This window comes from Centrocercus urophasianus, unplaced genomic scaffold, assembly GCF_019232065.1.
Source record: "Centrocercus urophasianus isolate 14NV4802_14NV808 unplaced genomic scaffold, USGS_Curo_1.0 seq_16, whole genome shotgun sequence".
Lineage (NCBI taxonomy): Eukaryota > Metazoa > Chordata > Aves > Galliformes > Phasianidae > Centrocercus > Centrocercus urophasianus.
The window spans coordinates 25454278-25475387 of NW_024884711.1; the positions used below are offsets into that span (position 1 = coordinate 25454278).

At 38.4% G+C, this 21110-nt stretch overlaps 1 protein-coding gene and 1 long non-coding RNA gene across 2 annotated transcripts in view; one reads left to right on the top strand and one right to left on the bottom strand.

The window, feature by feature from the left end:
- The window catches only part of CDK6 (cyclin dependent kinase 6), a 120958-nt gene that overhangs the window by 59379 nt on the left and 40469 nt on the right, over positions 1-21110 (top strand). The gene's annotated exons all lie outside the window — the stretch shown is intronic.
- Positions 11739-18640, bottom strand: LOC122159679. Its single transcript, XR_006168584.1, has 4 exons — positions 18500-18640; positions 17018-17867; positions 15281-16104; positions 11739-13434 (listed from the first exon to the last, which is right to left on the bottom strand). It is a non-coding gene; the product is annotated as an uncharacterized LOC122159679 (long non-coding RNA).

Consider the following 21110-nt stretch of genomic DNA (forward strand, 5'->3'; position numbering starts at 1 on the left):
AAGCAAGTTCATTATTTGTTTTGAATCTGACACGTGGTAATTTTACTTAGGTTCCTCTTCATTTTACTTGTGTGAGACATTTTCTTTGTAGATCTGGTTGAAAACCGGTATTATTTTGTATCAGAGCAGTTCCCATGGTGTGAGAAAGAAGTATTCAGTGTGAATAGGCCTCCACATGTTGCTGTGAAGAAAAAATGAAATGTTCTTATGTTCTTCTTTCTTGTCTTGTCCCTTTATTTTCCTTTTTTTTTTTTTTTTTTTCTGGCTTAACAAGATTCAGTAAACAGTGTTAGTAACACAGTACTGACTTAAAGTTTGCATGCAGATATCTGGTGAACTCACTTAGGGCGTAGAAGAACTGGAATTGCAAGGAACAAGTTGTGCTTGAATTGCTCAAAAAACAAGGGGGCTAGGTGTAAGAGGGGTAGGGAATGGCAGAATGGCAAGAATGGCAGAAAATTACTAGTGTGCATTTTCTCTGTGTTACAGAAGAGCATCCAGATATTGCCGGCTTTTACTTCTATTTTCTGCCTTCAGATGTAAAAATATGTGGTGCATTTCCCCCACCCAGTGATTTACATCTTCTTTGTACCATTTTTCTGATGATTTAAGCGGGTCTGTTTTTACAACAACTCTCAGAGATAATTGAGGGGGTTGGATTGTGAAAGCAATTTGATTGTTTGACAAGGTCTCTCCTTGTGTATTTACAAAACTGTTCCCACATAATTTCAAACCATCCTGAAACACTAAAATAGAGCCCCAGGTTATGCTCTTATCAACACACACAGGGCTAGCAAGTATGGGCCTGTTGTGTTCTTGAATGTGAGATGGGGAAAGGAAGATGAGCAGAGCACTCATACTCCTGTTAAGCACTTGTTATTCTGAAGTGAAGGTAGGCATCCTGACAGAAATGCTCTCAGGGCTTTACGTACAGTAAAAATTTGCAGTACTGGGGAAGTATCCATAAATTTTCACTGTTCACTGGCCAAATTCCTGCTGTAGAAGTTATTCCTAACTGAAAATTCCCTTGTCCAGGTACACCAGAGGAAATTTTAGCTTAACATTATTTAGAACTTGACCAGTGTCACCAATATGGAATTTCTAGGGCTTGAAAGCAGAAGAGACATGAAATCACCCAGTCTTTGTCTGAGTCAGGCAGGATAGTTCTGTTATGTCATTCCTAATGTTTTACCATTGTCAACTTCAAATGTGTCAAGAAATAGGGGTTCCATAACTTCCCAGGTGAGTCTGCTCCAAAACCTCTATATAATCACTCTCAGAAAGTTTCCTCGATGTCCATCCTTCAATTTCCATTCTTAATTTAACATCATTATATTCTTTGTTTTTATATGCTGAATTGTAGCAGATGTCCAAGGCCTTGTAGTTGGCTTCCTAGAGAGAAATCTATTACATATTGCTGTATACATTAGTTCTTGTGAAAAGTGAGAAGATAACTCATCTGCTAAACCATGGAAGTTTTGAGTATCTACCAATAGTTTGATAACAAGCTGCAAAAATCAAAGCCATCTTGTGGATCACCGGTCTGGTGCATGAAAATAGCAAATAGATATTTAGACTGTTACATGCAGAGTATTTTGTTAAAAATGAGAAAATACTGATCCTGCAACACAAATTAGTTGATCAGACCTCATCCAGAATACTGTGTACTGTTTGCTTTCTTCTTTTAATAGAAAAGATTTTGTACAAGAATGGGCACAGGGAAGGTGTCTGTTGATTAGAGAATGGGGGATCCTATTTTCTGTGAGACAGAAGAAAAATCTAAATGTAACACAGTCATGACTTTGTAGATGGAAATTATATCTAAAAACATCAGGAAGGGGGCAGAGAAGGAGAAAATGACTAAAAGAACAATGTCATGAGATTTAGACAGTGTGAACCAGCCTTAAATTAATTTAGTCAGGAAATTAGAAAGCAAGAATTGAGATTCTGAGGCACCCTATATGAGGACCAGTGCAGGCAACAAATATAATTGATTCTGAGAGAGAGCTCACTGAATTTCTGTGATGCAACTGGCTGTTCTTGATGAGTGATTCTCTGTATTTGCCCTTTCAAGTCTTTACGTCAATTATATGATCAAGTTTAACAGAGATATCTTTCTTGAGCTCCTCCCTGAATGGAAACAGCTTTCAGCATGTCAGAAGGCATAACACACCCTGGCATAAATATCAGGGTGAAATCATTTTGCAAAGGCAGAAATGGTGAACTGCTTAGCTGTATTGAGATGACATAGAACAAATAGGTCTATGTTCTATTTCTTAGGACATAACAAAAAGAGGTTACAATTAATAAAAGCTTAACATGAGATGGCAAAGAATTAAAATGAGACATAAAACAGAGAGACGTTTCAGTAAGGAAGTGAAAAGACCACCTGGAAGTTTCCCAAGTAGATGTGAACAATGATCTGAAGGCAAAAATGGAATATTTGTCAGGATAGCCTGTTGAAAAAGTCCAGATGGATTGAGAAGTCTGCTTGCAGCGTTCCCCGTCTGGAAAACGAATGGATTTGGCAAGTGACATCAGTGAATGACAACCAACCTGCCCCCTATCAGAGGGCTTTCCATGGAATATGGGATGCCAGAAAAGCTTGGATAAACTTGAAACTGGGTAACAGAAATAACCTGCAACGAAGACTTGAGCTGAAAAAACGTTGTGTGAAATTAAGCAAAAACAGGCTACTGTGGAAGTAAAGTGAACGACTGGATGTGAAAATGAACCAACCAGGAGACTGTATCTGTGTCTTTTACTTAGTGTTCTTCCTGATAACTTCTTATTTCCCAGCTCAAATAGCAGAAATGCACACATGAAAATATGGGAAAATTGGGACACTTGGCTTCGGCGTTGTACCCTGAATGAATAGTGGGAAAAAGGCACAGAAAGGAACTTTCTGGTAGTCCTCCTAGGCAGCCCAGCTCTGATGATGCTTCAGAATTCATACTCAGCTTCAGCTATTCAGGGATGCTGTCAGGCTGTGATGTATGAGTCAAGGACAACTAGCAACCTTAGTGTGTTTGAGCACTGCTAAGAGCCAGAGAGAGGAGGAAGAGAGACCTGAGGATGCTTGTATTCTTCTAGCACACAGATACCATGGAGCCTAACAAGACATATTAGCAATGATTTGGAATTGCAATCAAGATAAAACAAAGTCAAATGCACTGTAAGAATCTGCGAGATTTGCTGTGGATCTTGAATATTTTCTTTTTATTTTTCCTTTTGAGAGGAATCAGAACATGATAAGCTACCATAGAATCGGCCTGTCTGAAACTCAAGCAGAAGAGTTCCATGTTTAGAAGGAATGAAAAAGGAGATTGTGATACAATAAATCGTGTTTGTAGGCAAGGACAAAGAGTACCAGGTATAATTTATAAAGCAAGAAAAAACGACATCAGTTCCAAGAATAAGGAATAATTCAATTAAATGTAAGTGTCATGAAAGATAAATACAGAATGCTTTTCACAATTACAAGACTAGTCAGGGCATAACCTTATAGTTATCTAACAAAAACTTCCAAAGTAGTTCAGGAAGTTCCTCCAGACCTTGCAGGTACATGCATTGGCTTGAGTTTTTGTTTAGGTCTGACAGATGAACAGCAGCAGATACCAGGATATTAATGTGTGTAACTGTCTCTGTGAAGCGTAGAAAGGCCATGAATTATTTACTGATGAGCCTCCCTAAAAAGTTCAATAGGATGCCTGAAAATAAAACATATATTTGTTCTCAAATGCACGCAGAAGTTGTGCATTGCAAAAATTAGGAAAATTAAATTTGAAAATGTAGCATATAGAATTTCAGCGTAAGACAGTAGCTAAAGCAGTGGAACACCTAATGATAATTTTGGATTTTGCTGTCTGTACTTCTGTAACGAATGTAGGGCAAAGTTGTTCTACGTATACAGTCTATGGAAATGCCCCTTAAACTTAGAAAATATGAGCAGGGAATCTAGTGACTAAAATCTCAGGCAGGAAAGAAGGGAAGGCAAATGTGCAAATTCATGTTGATTTGTTTTGGGGTCATGTTGTAGATTTAGAAGAGAAATAAGGGGAGTAGGAACTTTCTGCTCAGGAAGCAGAAAAGTTTTATTTGTTTGTTTGTTTTTTAATTGATCAATAATGTAATCTGTACTTGAGTGTCCCATATAAGAGTCTAACTGCAGAAGTCTACCATCTAAACAGCCAAGTTATTGCTGATGAGAAGAAAGATGAAATATTTTTTTTAATAAATACATAGGCAGAAGTGTGCCTTCATCTAATTTTGGGCTTTACTCTTAGCTCTGGTTCAGAAAAATATGATAGAATAACATTTGGTATGCCTGTTAACATGCAAAATAAATACCTTACTCAAAAGAATTAATGCTTATTGCAGTGAGTGTACAATACTCATAATGTTGTTTTCCACCTTGGCTGTTAGCAGTAGATAAAGTCAAGCAGATCACAAGTGGAGCCTAGTAGTAATCAAAGGAGATGTACTAATGAGTGTAATCAGGAACATGAAGGGCGGCATATCTCTTCCTAAAGGTGACATTTAACACAGATCAGCTGAGTCAGACTCTTAAAAGTATGTACTTCTTTCCATTGACTGCTGAGTGTGACCAGCTGAGATGTGAATATCTACATTGTAGTCCAGTCTGAAGTCAGATGAGATGAGTCCAGCCCAAGTCTATCCTGCTACTGCTGCTGTCTGGACTCTTCCTTCTGTGTTTGGGGTGAGTCACAAAGAACATCACTTATCAAGAATTCCATCGAGATGTGGGCAGAGCTGAGACAGCTCCCAGTGAAATGAAGTCTAACTGAAGTATAAATGCAGACGTTAGTTTTGGATAAATCTGTAAAAGCAATTAAGTACTTTTCTGGAATATATAGCTGAAATACTGAGAGCTCCCACCCAAAACACAAGGCATATGCAAGGAATCTAAGCTATGTGGGTGAGCAGGTTTGGCAGAAATCTGAATGGAAGTGCAGAAAAGCAGTTTGTATTTGAGAAGATATCTGTGTGAGAGAGACAGAAGCAGTTGGAAGCAGTGCAAGAAATACACACACAAGTAACACTCAGATGTCAGAACTAACATATACAGCAAAACGTTGAGAAAGCTGAGACCTTCTGATCTGGATGGTGTATTTGGAATAAGTCCTGGAGAAAAACTATGTCCTGCTGTTTGTTTTGTTCAGAGGAAAGAGGATTTTCTACACTTTTTTATAAAACAGAATGAAAAAAAAATACTTGTCTTCTGTCATCACCTCATGTCATTTGCTCCTCCTCCCTCTGACAAAAATATCATAGGAGTCCTTATGCTGATGAGATTTTCAGGCAGAAACTATAAACTGATTTCGCCTGAGGATGTTCCATCTTAAAAACAAAAACAAAACGAACAAACAAACAAAAAAACTAGCATAAAATATCTTTCTTCTATGTATACTTTTTATATACATAGTGGAAAGTTTCTGAATATAAGAAAATGCAAGACCTAAGTCTGTAAGAGACTTACTACCCCCAAAGTAAGATTGAAAATGAAAGCTGTCAGGAGCTGCCAATGTGTAATATTTTGGGGAGTACCATAAATCAGTTGAGACTTTATAGAATAACAAGAACTTTCCATAGTACCACTCAGAGTAATCGTTTTCAAAGAATAATAATGCGTCTGAATCTACTTGGAATACCAGTAACACTGAGTCACAAACCAAGTGCGACTTTGTATTAGTACTACTAACTTGCAATATGGAAAAGGCAAACTTCAGTTCACTTTGGCATAAAGCCAGCCATTTCTTAGGGATGGTGATGAAATATTTTAGCATTCTTACAGGGTTCACTACAAAGTATAGAAAACAAGTAGTTTTTCCGAAGAATTTTAAGGCCACTCTTCATTGAAAAATGGTTCTGTTTGTTTATTTTTCAAGTTCTTTCTGTTGGACAGTGTTGACTGAGTTCTTCCAGTGCAAGATAGGAGCAGGGCATAGATTTCATGCTAGAGCATATACAGTCGTGTTAAAGATTTTGGTGAAAAAAACTGGTAGGAAAATTTTTTAACTTGAGAATGTGTTTTTTTCATGTGTTTTGTTTGAATCAAAGTATGATCGAACACACTTTACCTGATTATTCTATATTTTTAATCTGCTTCACTCTGAGTACTCGAGTGAAGTTGTTCTAATAGTCACTGAGGGCAGTACATATTTATTCTTATGTTCTGTAGGGATGGTGCAATTTTGGCTACTTTACTAATATGTTATTGATCACTTCAGGGAAGATTCTTCCATCACTGATGCTGTCATTTCAATGATAGTATGTCTGAGGATAAGATGGTTTCGAACCTTACCGTACTTGGAAGCACATTTGTAACATTGTTCTTACGTGTTCAGTTCCACAATGCATTTGAGAGAACAGAACCAATTAAGTCACTCTTAAAATGGAGAAGATTGCTGGAAAATGTGAACATCTTAGTGTGCAGTGTAGTATACTGGCACGATCTAGATGCCATCTTGCATTAAGAAGAAAAGCATATCTCAAAACATGCTCAGTTTAACAACTAGTCTGAGAGGATCGGAAGTAGACGTATCTTTTTCATGTAATGTTTTTTTCTTTAATTGTGTTTACATATTTATACTTCAGTTCCATCAAATGAAAAACATCTTGGAAGCATAGCTTAGAAATAGGAAGTATTTTGCTAGTTTGCATTTTCTTACATCTGTGCATCAGAATGGCCATGTACTTCAGCTGGTATAAATCAGCATGGCTTCATTGGACTAAACCAAATTATAAGGTGAATGAGAGGGTCTCTCTTTAAATCAGCAGAAAATATTTTGCATTTGCTTTATCCTTACCTTCTATTTAAATTTAGTATTCAATTCCCTTTCTGTTTCTCTTTCACTGTCTAATGCTGCTCAGTTTTTAAAGAGACACTCTCACTCAGAAATGAATGTGACTATTTAAGTTAATAAAGACACAGCTGACGCTGTGTAGATTCAGTGCTACTAAGCTATAGAGAGATTTAAGTGATTTGTGACACTAAGAACATCCTGCACCTTATGTAATTTTATCACCAGAATTAAATAAGGAGGGGCCTGTGCATGGTATCAGTTCTTGTGGGAAAATATGCTTCAGTGACTTACTGGCACTGGGTTTGGAATGTGGCATTTAAAAGTACCTTTTTACAGTGGGAAAGAATTTGGTCAAGAATAAACAGTCTGACCTTGTTAAATGGACCAAAGTCTGTGCATAACCCAGATCCAGAAAGCTAGTTTTTACCAGTTCGAGAGAAAAAAAAAATGAAGCAGTTAATTAAAAAATGCAACTCAGTTTTCTAGAGACATAATAAAGTAGATGGAACAGAGCCAAAAGAATTGTCACTGAACTGTGGACTTTTCCAGTTTGTGGGAAGTGAGCTGTGAGCTTTAAGCGTATTTTGAACTGGAGTTCGAGAGGACATTAAAAGCAAACAGCATCGTGGATTGTGCCCAGATGGATTCAGGTCTAGTGAATGATTTTCAATGCGTATCAAATCCACTTATATTACCATCAACATTGGAAAATGTAAAATCCATGAATTTGCAAGAAAATAATTCATCGTATGAGCCACATTTTAAACATGAAGCCTGGTGTCTGCAGGCGTAGTCAGTTGACTAGCAAAAATCCTTTAGATATCAATGAAGGCAAAAAAAACCCTCCAAAACACATGGAGCAAAAAAATTACTCCTTTTTGGTTTTAGCTTCAAGCTTGGTTTAGCTTTAGCTTTTTGCTGAAGGTGAACCATCACGCTGTTCTTGAATCTCCAGGGCATGAAATCCTAGCTTCGGTGCAGTCAGTGCCTATAGCTGCACTGTGGACAGGTTCTCAGTCCAGGTTTTCATATTCTGTTTGGGAAATAGAAGCACTTTCTTTGAACTAACATTCAAACTGCTTTGGAGGAGTGGAGTATACTGAGAACAGCAATGACCTTCAGAAATCGCGTTTGATGTACTCAGGTCAGGGGCTTTTACTACAGACTTCCCACAGGTACTTTGCAGAGTACAGACTGCTTTTTTTTTTTTTTCTAGTGTTAGCACAACGGTGTCATAATAGCAAAGTAAGCTTCTCAAGGCCTTGCAGCTGATTCATTTTCAATGAGTGAGTGAATGAAAAGTTCTGTGGCAGCTCAAGAATATGAAGAGGCATTGAAAGACGTTAAGTAATACTTGGAGTACATCATTTAAAAATCAGAGTAGCCAAGTGAGATCCACTACCCCAGCATTCAGTGCTACATAAAACGTATCCATAACTGCAGTTGTCAGCAAAACTAAAATAGTAACATCTCCCCATTATTAAGTGAAGTTCAAGCTGAACTGAAAGATGTGACAGATTAAAAAGCTGCACTAGATAAAATAATTATAGAAAAAATGCATGTTTGTATCAGGTAAACACAGATTAAAAATTAGAAAGTGCACACATTGTGTTTTGACAAGTTTGGATAAAGAATTTGTGTTAAGCCAGAAAAGAAGAAAGCCTCTCTCAATATAAACACTGTTTTCAGATTTTTATAGTCAACGTAAACGTATTCTAAACTGCGCCCGAGTTTCCTGAGTTTCTCGCACTACTTTGTGTTTGCAACATCAGCTATGTATTTACCCTGCAGAGAGTTCTGGAGGCCCTAAAAGGGGTGGAGTTCCCACCCTGCTATGAGAAGTCTCTGTGCACATTCTATGTATAGCCACATTCGACAGATTGACTCCTGCACTATCAAACCGTCAGGTCCTCTGACTGAAAGCAGGAGTCATACACTGCTAACTCTAGATGTGTACTAATTCAGGTTTATCCCCATTGCTAGCATTGGACATTACCACAAACTCACAGAAGAGCAACAATAAAAACTCCTGTTCTTGGAATTTGCAAGCAGTGATACCTTTTTCCCCAAATTTTGCTTTTTGTCCTTAATCTGTATGTATAAATGTTCTCATTTCCCTTGTATTTGGAGTGGATTACATCGTCCAGCTCTGCCTGATAGCTCCATCCCTCACCTTTACAGGGAGCTTTCTTCATCAGTTGGATTCTCCAGGATGACGTTGAGGAACTGCTGTTTCCACTTCTTCACATCATTGTGCAGAAATAATAGTATGCAAGCACCAGGTTGTCTGATTTACATTAGATTAATAACATGAATAACTCAACAGACGATAGCTGTAATTAAACCCAGAAGTCTGAAAAGAAAGCATGAATGTGTGGCAGATGATACAAGTTTGTTGGGTCTAACATTTTCTTCTGAAGATTCTCTACTTGTCCTTTCATGTGTGGAACCCGTTCAGAGATGAGAGTGTCAACCTCTCAGTAATTTCTAGGTAGATGCATTCTGAAGTGGAGAAGGGATGTCCTTCAGACCTGACTAAAAATTCATTTCAGGACTGAAATGTCCTGCTCTGAATACTGCTTTAGGACTTCCCAGAATTAATATGTTTGTGTAGGTGCGTTGTCCAACTGAGGAGCTCAGCAAAACTGTTCCCTCCTGCATGATTCTGCTGCAATCTTCTGGAAAATTGCTTTTGTGAATTGTATACGTTTATGTGTGGACTTGGAACAGTATTGACACTGCAAAGTATCCCCACATTTGTCCAGCAGAACTGAAGTTGATGGGCTGTAAAGATGACAGAATCCTGTCGGGTTAAGTTCATTTAGGGAAACTACAGATTTATTTTCTGACATCAGGAAAGAAATTTCCTACAGCTAAGCTTTTGCTGTCATAATTCCCTCAGCAGAGAATATTCACTTTTAAGATCCAGAACATCACTGTGATAAGGGCTGTACAAATTTCTAGTATTCTTTCATAGCGTTTTTTAAGTTCTTTATCACATTGTATGTTTATGGAGAAGTATTGTATGTTTCTACTATGATAAGTTCCTAGTTACTACATTAATTATTCTTAGTTGATGAAATGCTTCTAATCAAGGATTTTAACTCTATCACCTAATCCTCAGGGGAAGGGAGATTCTTGGAAGATCTTCCTGCTATGTTATACAGTATCCTCTGTGATGGTTGTGAATGTGTAAATTACGCATACTGTTCTTCATTCTTGGGGTATTGTCCTCTCAGAAATGCAATTTAAATTCATTTAGATTAAATTTCAGGGTTTTTACATTGTCAATCTAACTTATTTGGTCAGGAAGTGAAAATGAGGAAGGAATTTGGAGATGTAGGAGGAGCTCGACTGCTGTTTTATCCCAAGTGTCATAAATATACTTCAGTAATTTTTAAAATTGCACTGTTCTGGTTAGAATAAAGAGCATCCTACTTCTTTATTTCCTGCAAACGTAGTATATTTAATGGCACATCTCAATCATTATGCATACCTTACATATTGCCAGCTGGGAGGCAGGAGAGCAATAAGAAGGTGAGGAGGCAAAAGAGGACAGGGACAGTCAGTTCTTCATCAGGGGAAATGCTGCCATACAAATACAATGTCAGGGATTTGTCACTGTTGGTTTTTTTCCTCTATTTTTGTTTTATTCTTCTTGTTTTTGTTTATTTATTATTGTTTCTTGTTGGTCTAGGCCAACAAGAAAGTGTGTTTGAGTTCTGCTGCTTTGCACTCTGGACAGGCGATGTTTCTTTTTTATATGCAAGCAGTTTATTTGCCACATGGCAGACGTTCTTTCCTGGTGAAAATGTGAAATATTATACCCCAAATTTGCAATTAATGTGACAAATGACATAAGTTCTGTTCTTTTCTCTGCTGACAGTGCTTTGCAATCAGAATTGTTCCAATTCAATTATTTAGTATTTTAAAACTAATTACAAGACATTCCAGAAACCTTTAAAGGTCCTACCTTCTTGTAAGGCATTGTGGCTTGCCTCATTATCTTTGTGCCCACGTGGCCTTAGACAGAAAATCTTAATGGTGCTTTTCCATTTTGATGATGGCTTGGTGGATGAACTAACCACTAATATCTATGTTGATCACTTACAGACTTAACATGGCAGTATACCTTATTTAATAAAAGGAAAATGAGTGAGTTTCGGTAACAGTTTCTCAGTTGCTATAGAAACCATAGGATACTTGACTGCTTTTGGACCCCTATCCTTTGATATGCCAAGTGGTTTCTGTGAGGTTTTTAATGTTCTCATCAGCCACTGAACCTGCAGTCAAAATCAGACAGCGAGGACTTCAATCCTGTGACTTGAAGAGAGGCAGTTTCTAACTTAGCTTTACCTACTAGAGTTACCACCTATTCTAATGGGGTTTCTTTCAATGGCCTGCAGCAATGAAGACGTATCCACGCAGAAACCAGGGCCTCAGCTCAGTGTGCTGCAATTAACTCATATGGTGAGACCTACATCCTTAGATGTTTTGTTTGGCTATCAGTTGCACCTGAAGAGTTGTGGGGAGCAAACTTTTATGTCATGTCAACTAGTTCAGTATCGGTCAAACCTCAGCTGAAGGAAACGGCACCATTTTCCAGGAAAGCAGAATTGCCCACACAGCAAAAATCTGTTATGACACAGTATTTTTAGTCATAAAGTGGCCTTGGTGTGAAAGGGAGATTCAATTAGATGTCTATTGTGTTTTCAGATGCAAAATTGCTTTGTATTCAATTGATTGTGTGAGTGAGTAAGAGCAAGAAGCAGATGCTTTAACGGCATACAGATAGGAAGAATTTCATTTCTCCATTTCTTTTATAACTTATATTATGCTCCATGTACCAGAGCAATTAATATGTAAAGTAAAAAGTCACACACATGTTATGACCACGAGGATTTCCCAATATTCAGGGGTGCTGGTACCTATGTGTTACTCCTGGCACCTTCCGTGTCCCAAAAAACAAGCAGAAAGGATGGGGAATGGAATAGAATCATGAAGGAAAGTCTTTTTATTTTCTTCTTTTCACGTGAAGGTTTATAATTAAAGGGGAAAGTAAATTAATTACATGAATATTAAAAGGTTACTCTTCTATTCTAACATTTGGTCACAAGTTGTCTAATGAAAAGGAATGCAGGCTGGAGGGCTGCCATGCCTTTGCTTCTTTCTGCAGAGGGCCACAGGCTGAAGCAGTGATTGTGCGTGACAGATTCTGGGAACAATGAGCCTGCGCACAGATTATCCAGATGGAGCATGCTTTTCTAAATTACACCAACAACAGGGTGGCCCACAGGCAAACAAAATAGTTAAACAATACATAATAAAGTTTTTATTTGGTATTTCCTGTGAGCCTCTGCCAGTTGCCAGGGAGTGTACTGTATTTTTCTTTTGCTGTATTAATTGTTGACCACAACTGGCAAAGACCCAAACTACCAGGGACAGATAAGGGGGGGAAAATGGCATCTGGACACTAAAGCCTCAAGTGTACTGGGAAAAAAAAGCACAAAAAATTACAGCATATATCTGGAATTTTCCAACTAACGATGTGCGGATGTGGTAGCGCTAGGGAAAAAGAGCCAAACTGAGCCTGCTTTGTTCACTAAGAGAGGCCCCCCTGTAACATTCCTTTTAGCTGTGCATATTTTGGCTTCAGTTGTGCAGTTTTAACTATATACTGTGTATGGAGCAGTTCAGTTGTTGCTGCATGAATTTAATGATTTTGTTACGAGAAATAAAATGCTGTCAGAGCATGTGAATTTTTGTTGAACTTCAAGATACATAAATAGAGGCTGTGTTTTAAATGTTAAATTATAGGTGTTAAGTTTTCAGAGGAAAGAGGGAGAAAATTTCATTAAGTACAAGCCATCGCTGCAACAGCTGCGAGGAGGAGACCCTCAGTAGCAGTGAATGCTGCCTTTTTAAACTCATCAATGAAATCAGTCCTTACCGTTATCTGCTTTAGGCAAAAGCCCACAGTATAACATTAACACTTGGATAAAAACAGGAGGTTACATAAACATGCAAGTTTGATACTGTTTTTCTATTACCTTTGTCAATATAAACAGTTTAGGTATTGGCATCTTTTTAAGGAAGTTTTATACTCCTGATTTACTGTACACAGTGTTGTGATTTTGTTATTACTAGAACACAGTAGAAAATAAACAAGAGCAGGTTGCTGTTATTTTCTTCTACAGTTCAGATAGCCTTGCAGGTATTATTAGGCAGCTTCTCCAAAGAGGATGGGAGTTGATGTGGAAGTCGTCAGGATGTACGGAGAAGAGAAGCAACTGCTTTAGGCAGTGATGGGGTTTGCAGCTACAGCAGGTCCATACTTCAGTTGGTGGGAAACAAATTCTTGTTGTGAGCTTTAACTGTCATAGATATTTACTGCATTTTTGGATGTACTTGGACTGTCCCTTAGTCACCAGCAACCCTTGTTGCCTTGCTTTCAGTTCCAACTCACATGCTCGTTCTGGCGTTAAGTACTTTGTTTTTTCTTTGTTTGTTTTTTTGGTTTTAGGGCAGAGATTTTTGTGATTGGTTTTAGCTGCAAAATATGGAAGTCATCTATTCCATTATTTCTTTTTACATGTGCAGTTTTCTCCTGTGAAAAAAAGAAAAGCATGTGAAAAAAAGTAACTTCTTCACTTGGTGTTCTTTTCATACGCGCAGTGCTTATCAACAGTGCTGAAACTATGGATCAGTAACATAGATTTCTTCAATTTGAGCTTGCAGAGTATCTGGTGTAGCGGCTGACTGTCACAAGTAGCTGATTATACTAGAAGGAGGCAGGACACATTGCCAGTGGATTTCCCAGGTATTAGCTCCCATTCATCTTCCAGCACACTACTACTGGTATATTTTCCCTTCAAATCTGTTTTCCTGCCTCTCCTCCAGCTCAGTCACTTTTATCAACTAAATCTAGTTCCCACCCCAAATCCTCTGTGGAGTTTGCCCTTCCACTGGTACCAATCATGCCCATTATCATCTTCACTATCATCCTGGGTCTCAGCTTCAGGCCTTCTTCATCAGCCCCTGTCTCCTCATAGAGCTTTTTGTGGATCCTAGTCTCATATGCCTTATTGCCTTCTTCCCTAGATCACTAATAGTCTTCTTTTTCAGTGAGTGTCATCTCTCACGCACATTCCCATCCTAGATTGTTCTTTAACCCAGCAAAGGTGTGTTGGGCTTACATACACTATTCCCCCAGTCTGTCCAGTTATTTTCATCTCTGCTGCTGAGTGTGATAGGTTCTCCTTCAAACATGGGATAGACCATTTTCAGAGTAACAAGCTTTCTGTGCAGTCAGGAGCTTGAGATACCGTGATGGACCCTCAGCTCCCTGCAGCTGAACTCAGGTGTGCTTTCTTAAAACTAAACTTTCTGAAAATACAATAATTATCCACTGGTATAAAACCTTACTGAGCATGTGCTCTTTTTCAAATTTATAACATGGCCAAATTTGCATCCAAATCTTACAAGGATGGTGTAGAGGTCAAGTTCCACAGCCTTTGTTTCAAAACATGGTGGCACCAGAGCTTCTCAGAAAGAAGGTGACTAGAATTTGAGATGGACAAACCAATTGTGTTTACCTAGCCACACTCATGGAAATTTCTGAGCTGCTTCAGCTGAAATAGTACAATAAAGCTGAAATATTGCAATAAAGCTGAGTATAAGACAGAGAGATACAACACAGAAATATTTTTGTAATCATTGAAATCTTGGTAAAGTTGTAAGCTGCTTCAGTAAAGGCAATGCTGTCAGCTACCAGAAGGAATGTGGAAAGTTAGGAGAGTCTCAAAGAGATTCTGATTCCTTCTGTAGAAGCCAATGTGCCTATGAAAATTGATTCTTTTTCACTTGAAAGAAACTATGTGTTTCCAGTCCCTAATGGAATCTATCAATATAATTAATGCAAAATTAGGGACATCAATTGGTCACAAACTGCCAATGTGATATCAAAACACTACATCATGAATAGAATCAGTTGAAAGGCAGAGATTAATATAGCTTGATACTGTTCACTGGCAGGCATGAAACTTCCTGAGTACTATTGAAATCAGTAAGCAAAAGCAGGTCTATGCTCGGTAACATAACCATAACAATATTGAAATTGCTTCAGAAATTGTCTTTAAAAGTCGTAATTTTCATGTAGTCATAGAATTCTTTGGGTTGGAAGAGACATTCAAGATCATCTGGTTCTAACCTTCCTGTCATGGGCAAGGACATCTCGCACTAGATCAGGCTGCCCAAAGGCCCATCCAACCCAGCCCTGAATGCATTCAGATATGGGCCATCCACAGCTTCTACAGGCAACCTGTTCCAATGCCTCACCACCCGCATAGTGAAGATTTTTTTCCTTATAACTAATCTAAGTCTACTTCAGTTTAAAGCCATTGCCCCTTGTCCTATCACTACATGCCTTTGTGATAAGTCCTTATCGAGCTTACCTTGTGCCCCCATTAGGTACTTGTAGGCTGCTTAAAGGTCACCCTGGAGCATCCTCTTCTCCTGCTGAAAAACTCCAACTCTCTCATTCTGTTGAAAATTTCCTTTCCATTCTCCACCCGGCTTGTATTTGAGCTTGGATTCATCCTGCCTCAAGTGGACAACCTTGCACTTGGTCTCATTGAACGTTTTGAGATTCACACAAGCCCACCTCTCAGAGCTGTCCATCCTTTCGCCCCAGCGTGCCCACTGCATCACAGAGCTTGGTGTTGCTCAGAAACTTGCTGAGAGTCCACTCAGTTCCACTGTCCATGTCACTGAGAAAGATGTTCAGCAGTACTGGTTCCAGTACCAACCCCTGAGGAGCACCAATTGTTACCAGCCTTCATTTGACCATAACTCTTTGAGTGCAGCCATCCAGCCACTTTCTTACTCACTGAGGGGTCCATCCATGAAATACCTCTCTCACCAATTTAAAGACAAGAATGTCATATGGGACATTGTCAGATGCTTTGTACAAGGTCCAAGCATATTACATTTTTGCAACCTAATGAGCTATTTTTCAGCATAAAGTATGTAACACTTCACTGGAAGTCAGATTAATTAGAATAGGCTTCATTTCCCATAAGTGCTTTGATTCCTTGTCCAGTCAAAAACTAGGCAAGCCTTTGAAAAAGGAGCTGATTTATATTTTACTTATTCTAGGAGTGGTAAGTAGTCTGTTCTGTACTTGTATGAGATTTACATTGGTGCCTCACATGTGACCTACATCATGTACATGACATTCCTGTGTATAGTATTTCCTTGTGAACTGTCATCCCAGGACCTAGAGACAGGAATGGCAAGATAGTTAAGAGAGGTCATCTACAGTACCTGACATTATTGTTCAGGTCTATAATTGTTTTAAGAAGTACTATTAGTCTCCACATAATTACTTTCAAGGCATATTGCCAGACTAACACTTCAGTTAATCAGAAGAAGCACTAAAGTCCTCTCTTATTTTTGCTGCAACTGAAAAGATGTAAAATCCATTGTTTTACCATTAGTTGCACCGTTTCCTTGCTTTCCTTTTACTGGATTATGCTAGAAGATTTTTTTATCCTTGTTCCTATTTCATTTAAGTTTCACTTGCAGATTTTCCTGCAGTAGCCCAAAACAAAACAAAGTTTAACCAATATTTAAAGTTGCTTTGTAAATGAAATTTTAAGAAGACATCATTTAGGCCTATGTTTTACAAAACCTTCATATTACAAAACTAAGTTGAATCTCAAATCAGCAGTATCCTTCTAACAATCATCCTACTGCCTATTCTTGTAAACTTCTAGTGTCTTACCCTAATGATTTTAAACAGCAGTAATATTACCTCATGATATTAACAAAACAAAGAAATCTAAAATAATTCTTTGGCTTTGATTATAAAAAAAGACTTTTTCCCTGCAGACTGCCATTTTCCAAGAAAAACAGATAGTATTTATTATATGTAACTGTATCCTCTGTAGAACACATAGGCTATTTCTGATTTTTGTCTCTAAGATTACTATCAAAAATAATAACAATTAAAAACAAAGATAGAAATGATTCCACTTCTGATGTCTTCCTCTAACACCCAGAGCTCCCACTGAAATCAGGCAAAATAACGTGTGTGTTTCACGTCAGACTACAGCTTTTTCTGAGCTTCTAGTTGGCTTGTTTAACACACAGACTGATAATATTGGCTTTCTTTTGCAAGGCATTTTTACCTTATAGAAATAGGTGAGTTTCTCTCAGCTTGTTGTAAACCTTCCATATCTTTAAGTTTAGACCCTTGGACCATGTGGCATCGTTAGGGACTGGTGATCCCAGTGCCATATGCACGTGGGCTTGTTCTCTCTGCAGAAGCTCTAGCTTCTAGCTCTGCTCCCCTCTTCTCAGTGTCTGCAGAGTCATGCGCTGAAGGATTTCCTGGCCACAAAAGGATGTTATTTACAGGAATTCCTCTGAAAGTTCATTGAAGAGGGGAGGATATCGATGTCGCTGACAATCGGCTGTTAATTCTGTGTAAGTGTTCTGGAAGTGGCAGGCGCTCTTAATTCCTTGCAGAGATTTTTGCATGGGATGACTTTCTCTGTACAGATCTTTGTGTGGAAAAGGCATGGGCAGGAATCATTGTGATGATGGAGAAACACGTAAGGACAACAAAATTGATTTTTCCAAGGCAATGTAGTCAACTGGTGGCAAGGTTGATGTTATCACAAGGGCTCTTGGCTCCCTATCTCAGACCATTAAAACATTTACACTAGCTCTCTGAGTATATTTTCCATTTGATTTATTCTTCTTATTCAAGGATGGATTACATATTGAGATAACCAGATTTGAATGCCTTTTTCGCATGGCTATTTTTATTTTTTTCTAAGTATTCTTCCAGATCCATGAGTAATTCACAGGGCAGAAAAAAGGGCTGTGACACAGGAGGAACGCTCCTGAATTTTGTATTTTCCATTCTTAAGCAAAACCTTTTAAAGTAGCAGGTCTACTTTCCATTCTGAGTGCTCCCATGCATATCAGCTGGTCTTCAAGTGTCATTCCTCCCTGAGGAATCCCGGCAAATATCTGATTGGATATGGAGAGCCAGAACATTTCTGTGTAAATTGGATGTTTGTTTCTCTCAATATGCTCATGTTTCACAATCCCTGTGCCTATAAAGGATATCCATTGCCCGAAGCTGGAAATGTTCACTTTGTAACATGCAAAGCACAGCTAAACCCAGTTCTAGATTATTAAAAATACCAGTCAGTGCAGCAGCACAGATAGCAGATGCAGCATGTGTGTGTTAGTCCATGCTTCCTTAACCAGCACTGAAATCAGAGTCTTGTCAGTTGGATACCTGGAAGTAAGTTCAGACCTTCAGTGAAACTGTTTCCTCTCTAAGGCCTCTGTGCAGACAGTGTACAAGGGGTTAACAAGGGAGCTACTCTGAAAACAGAGGCAGAAGGTCACTGGCGGCAACAGCAAAGACTCCTACAGCCTGCCATGGAGAGCCTTTCACCCGGCGTTTCCCACCCGGGGGATTGTAAACATTGGCTCATGGCCATGGCGTCCTACAGAACTTCTCTTTACTTTCAGCACATACGTTTATACGTCTTAATGGAAACTGAAGCACAGCAAGTTATTCCCACATGTCCAGAAGGAGAGAAGGAGCTTCTGTTCAAATTAAAGAGATGAGGGAAAGAGCCATTACTCACCCTGGAATTTGAAAACATAGAGATACGCGTGTTTAGTGGTACTTCACATGTAACATAGCTGCTGTTCTCAGGAAAACTTTCTCAACTCACTGGAATGTGTAGAATGCTGTCACTTCATCAGGATCCAGAAGAGCTCTTTTATCTGCCATTTGTTAGCAACTAGCAATATTGTTCTTATCTCGTTGTCCTTTAGCCTGATGCAGTGCCCTCAGACACGAGAACTTGTAAAATGAAAGCACTCATTACCTTGAACATTTTTTTTTTATTGTCTTGCTATTATCTCTCTAGCTTAAACAAGATGCTTTGTATCAATTTTGAGAGAGGCGAATGATCTGAAAAAAAGCTTCTCTGCAACATCATTTTCACAAATACGACATTTTATGTTTCTATAAGACCATAACCACTATGGAGTAGAGTCTTTAGTGACCTAGACTGAGTCAGATATTTTTTACCCAACCTATCTATGCATAATTATTTCCCTAAGGAGAATGATAATACAAGCTTTAATGTTAAGAATGGGAAATAAAGCCTTACAAGTTGTAATACTGGAGCAATTGCAATATTCTGTTTTACTGCTAAATTTTCAAAATCTTAATTTTAGTTTAGAAAGTCCTCTAGAATTTACAAATGGAAGAAATTTTCTTTTGTGTTCTTTGAAAAAACTGAGCTTCTCTTTGTACTGTGAATCATAACTTTTGGTTAGTGAGTGATGTATCAAGTAACAAGGGAGGAGATGTTGCTTCTTCCTTCACAGGATAAAGTGGAGTGCCATCCTCTAGAGGTTTTATGAATCCCATCTGTTAGAGTGAGAGGGAGAATATAATCTGTCTAGATCCAGGGTAGACTTCAGCCTGGTTAATGTAATTAATGCCTGCTTTTATTTTTATCCAGTGATGGTCTAATGTAAAATGCATACACATTACAGAGAGTAGTTATCCAGAAACTCGGCTCCTCGCCCCCTCCAGCTGATTGTCCTTAAGCTCTCGGCTACTTTCAGGCAGTCTTGCCCCATGACTCATATACTCCTGGCAGAATGGTGACTTGGCTTGAGCAAAGGCGAGGAAAGAATTGTCACCCAAAAAAACCCTGGCCTAGTGGTCAAATTATTTTCTTGGATGTAGGAGGTGCTTGGTAAGTCCCCTTCAGGCTGAGTTTCCACTTTGAGATTAACATAAAAACATCTGTAAAAGATGTTAATGTAGATGCAGACATGTATTGCTTCTATCACCACTCTGAGTCACAGCCTTCCCTAGGTGGGACTCCATGTGGACTTCTGTGGAGAGCATCCAGGTATCTAGGGTGCTGTCTGCCTAAATATACTTCACATGCAGTAGAGCTATTTGTTCCTGCAACATAGGCTTTTTCAATTATGTGATCAGCTACTGTAAAGATTCACAGACACACAGATTAGAAGAAGAGGAATTTAGCCAGTAAAGAAAGCTTATAGATTTGGAAAATCAGTGGGTTGTGCCCAGTGTTTTTGTGGATCTGCAGTCTACAAAGCTATTAAATATTGAGATTAAAATACTCTGGAGCCTCCTCTTACCCTTTCTGTGAAAATCTTTCTGCTTTGCCATGAAATTATAGGCCTACAGCAGGTCCTTGTCTTGGCTGTGGTCATGTATGTGTACATAAATATGTGTACCTATCCATATGTTACACCTGTGTATGGAAAGTTAATCTTTTTTGAAAACCTTTATGCTTCCAAACCTCATTTCTCATTTGTTTGTAGAAACATATTTCATGAGAATTTTTGTTTCCTCAAACATTATTTTGAAGAATCTTGTTTAGTTCCATTTCTAATGTATCATTTACACTTCTGCTTACTTTAATTTAAAACCATGCATTTATTGAGACTTAAGTAAAAATCTACCATGTTCAATTTCAGATGTAGGACAGATTTGCAGTGTTCAGAGTTGCCCAAATTCTTAATACTGCAGCTGTAGACAGGTCCATCTTCATTGTCAGCTGTCATGGTGATAATATGATTGAAGTTTGCACCCTTGCAAAGCAGTGAGAACAGAGGCATCCCAAGAGGAGCTTTTGTTGCAGAAAAGCTCTTTTGTTTGCAATCCTGGGTTCTTTGGGGGGATTGCTGTAATATAGGAGGTTTAACTGTAAGCTATTGCTTCATTTGAGTATCATTGACAGATGTTGCTCCACCAGCCATTTTATCCTATCATTGGTACTTTGCCTCCAGGCTTTTACTTAAGCCTTGCTAGAGCCTTTATCAGCAGCAGCACAAGTTTACATTTTTAGCAGGGGCACTGCAGCACCAATCTTCTTCAGAGAAGAAGGGCTGTGTGGCTGCAGAACTCTTCATAATGTGCTAGAAGATCCCACCATACCATGGAATACTAATGGGGAAAAATTACAACAATTAGTGTCATGGTAAATGGATATGTCTCATAGGAGTTGATAGGACATAGCAATGAACAGAGCTTGAAGTGACAAAAAGAATTTTTAATAGTGATATCTAAAATATAGTTTCGTTATAGAAAAAGTAATATGAAATCAGTTTTATAAATTACCCAGAAAAATTTCTTAATTTTAGGTGTGCTGGAGACTACTCTTGTCCAAATCAGACTTTAAGTAGAAAAGACATTTGAAG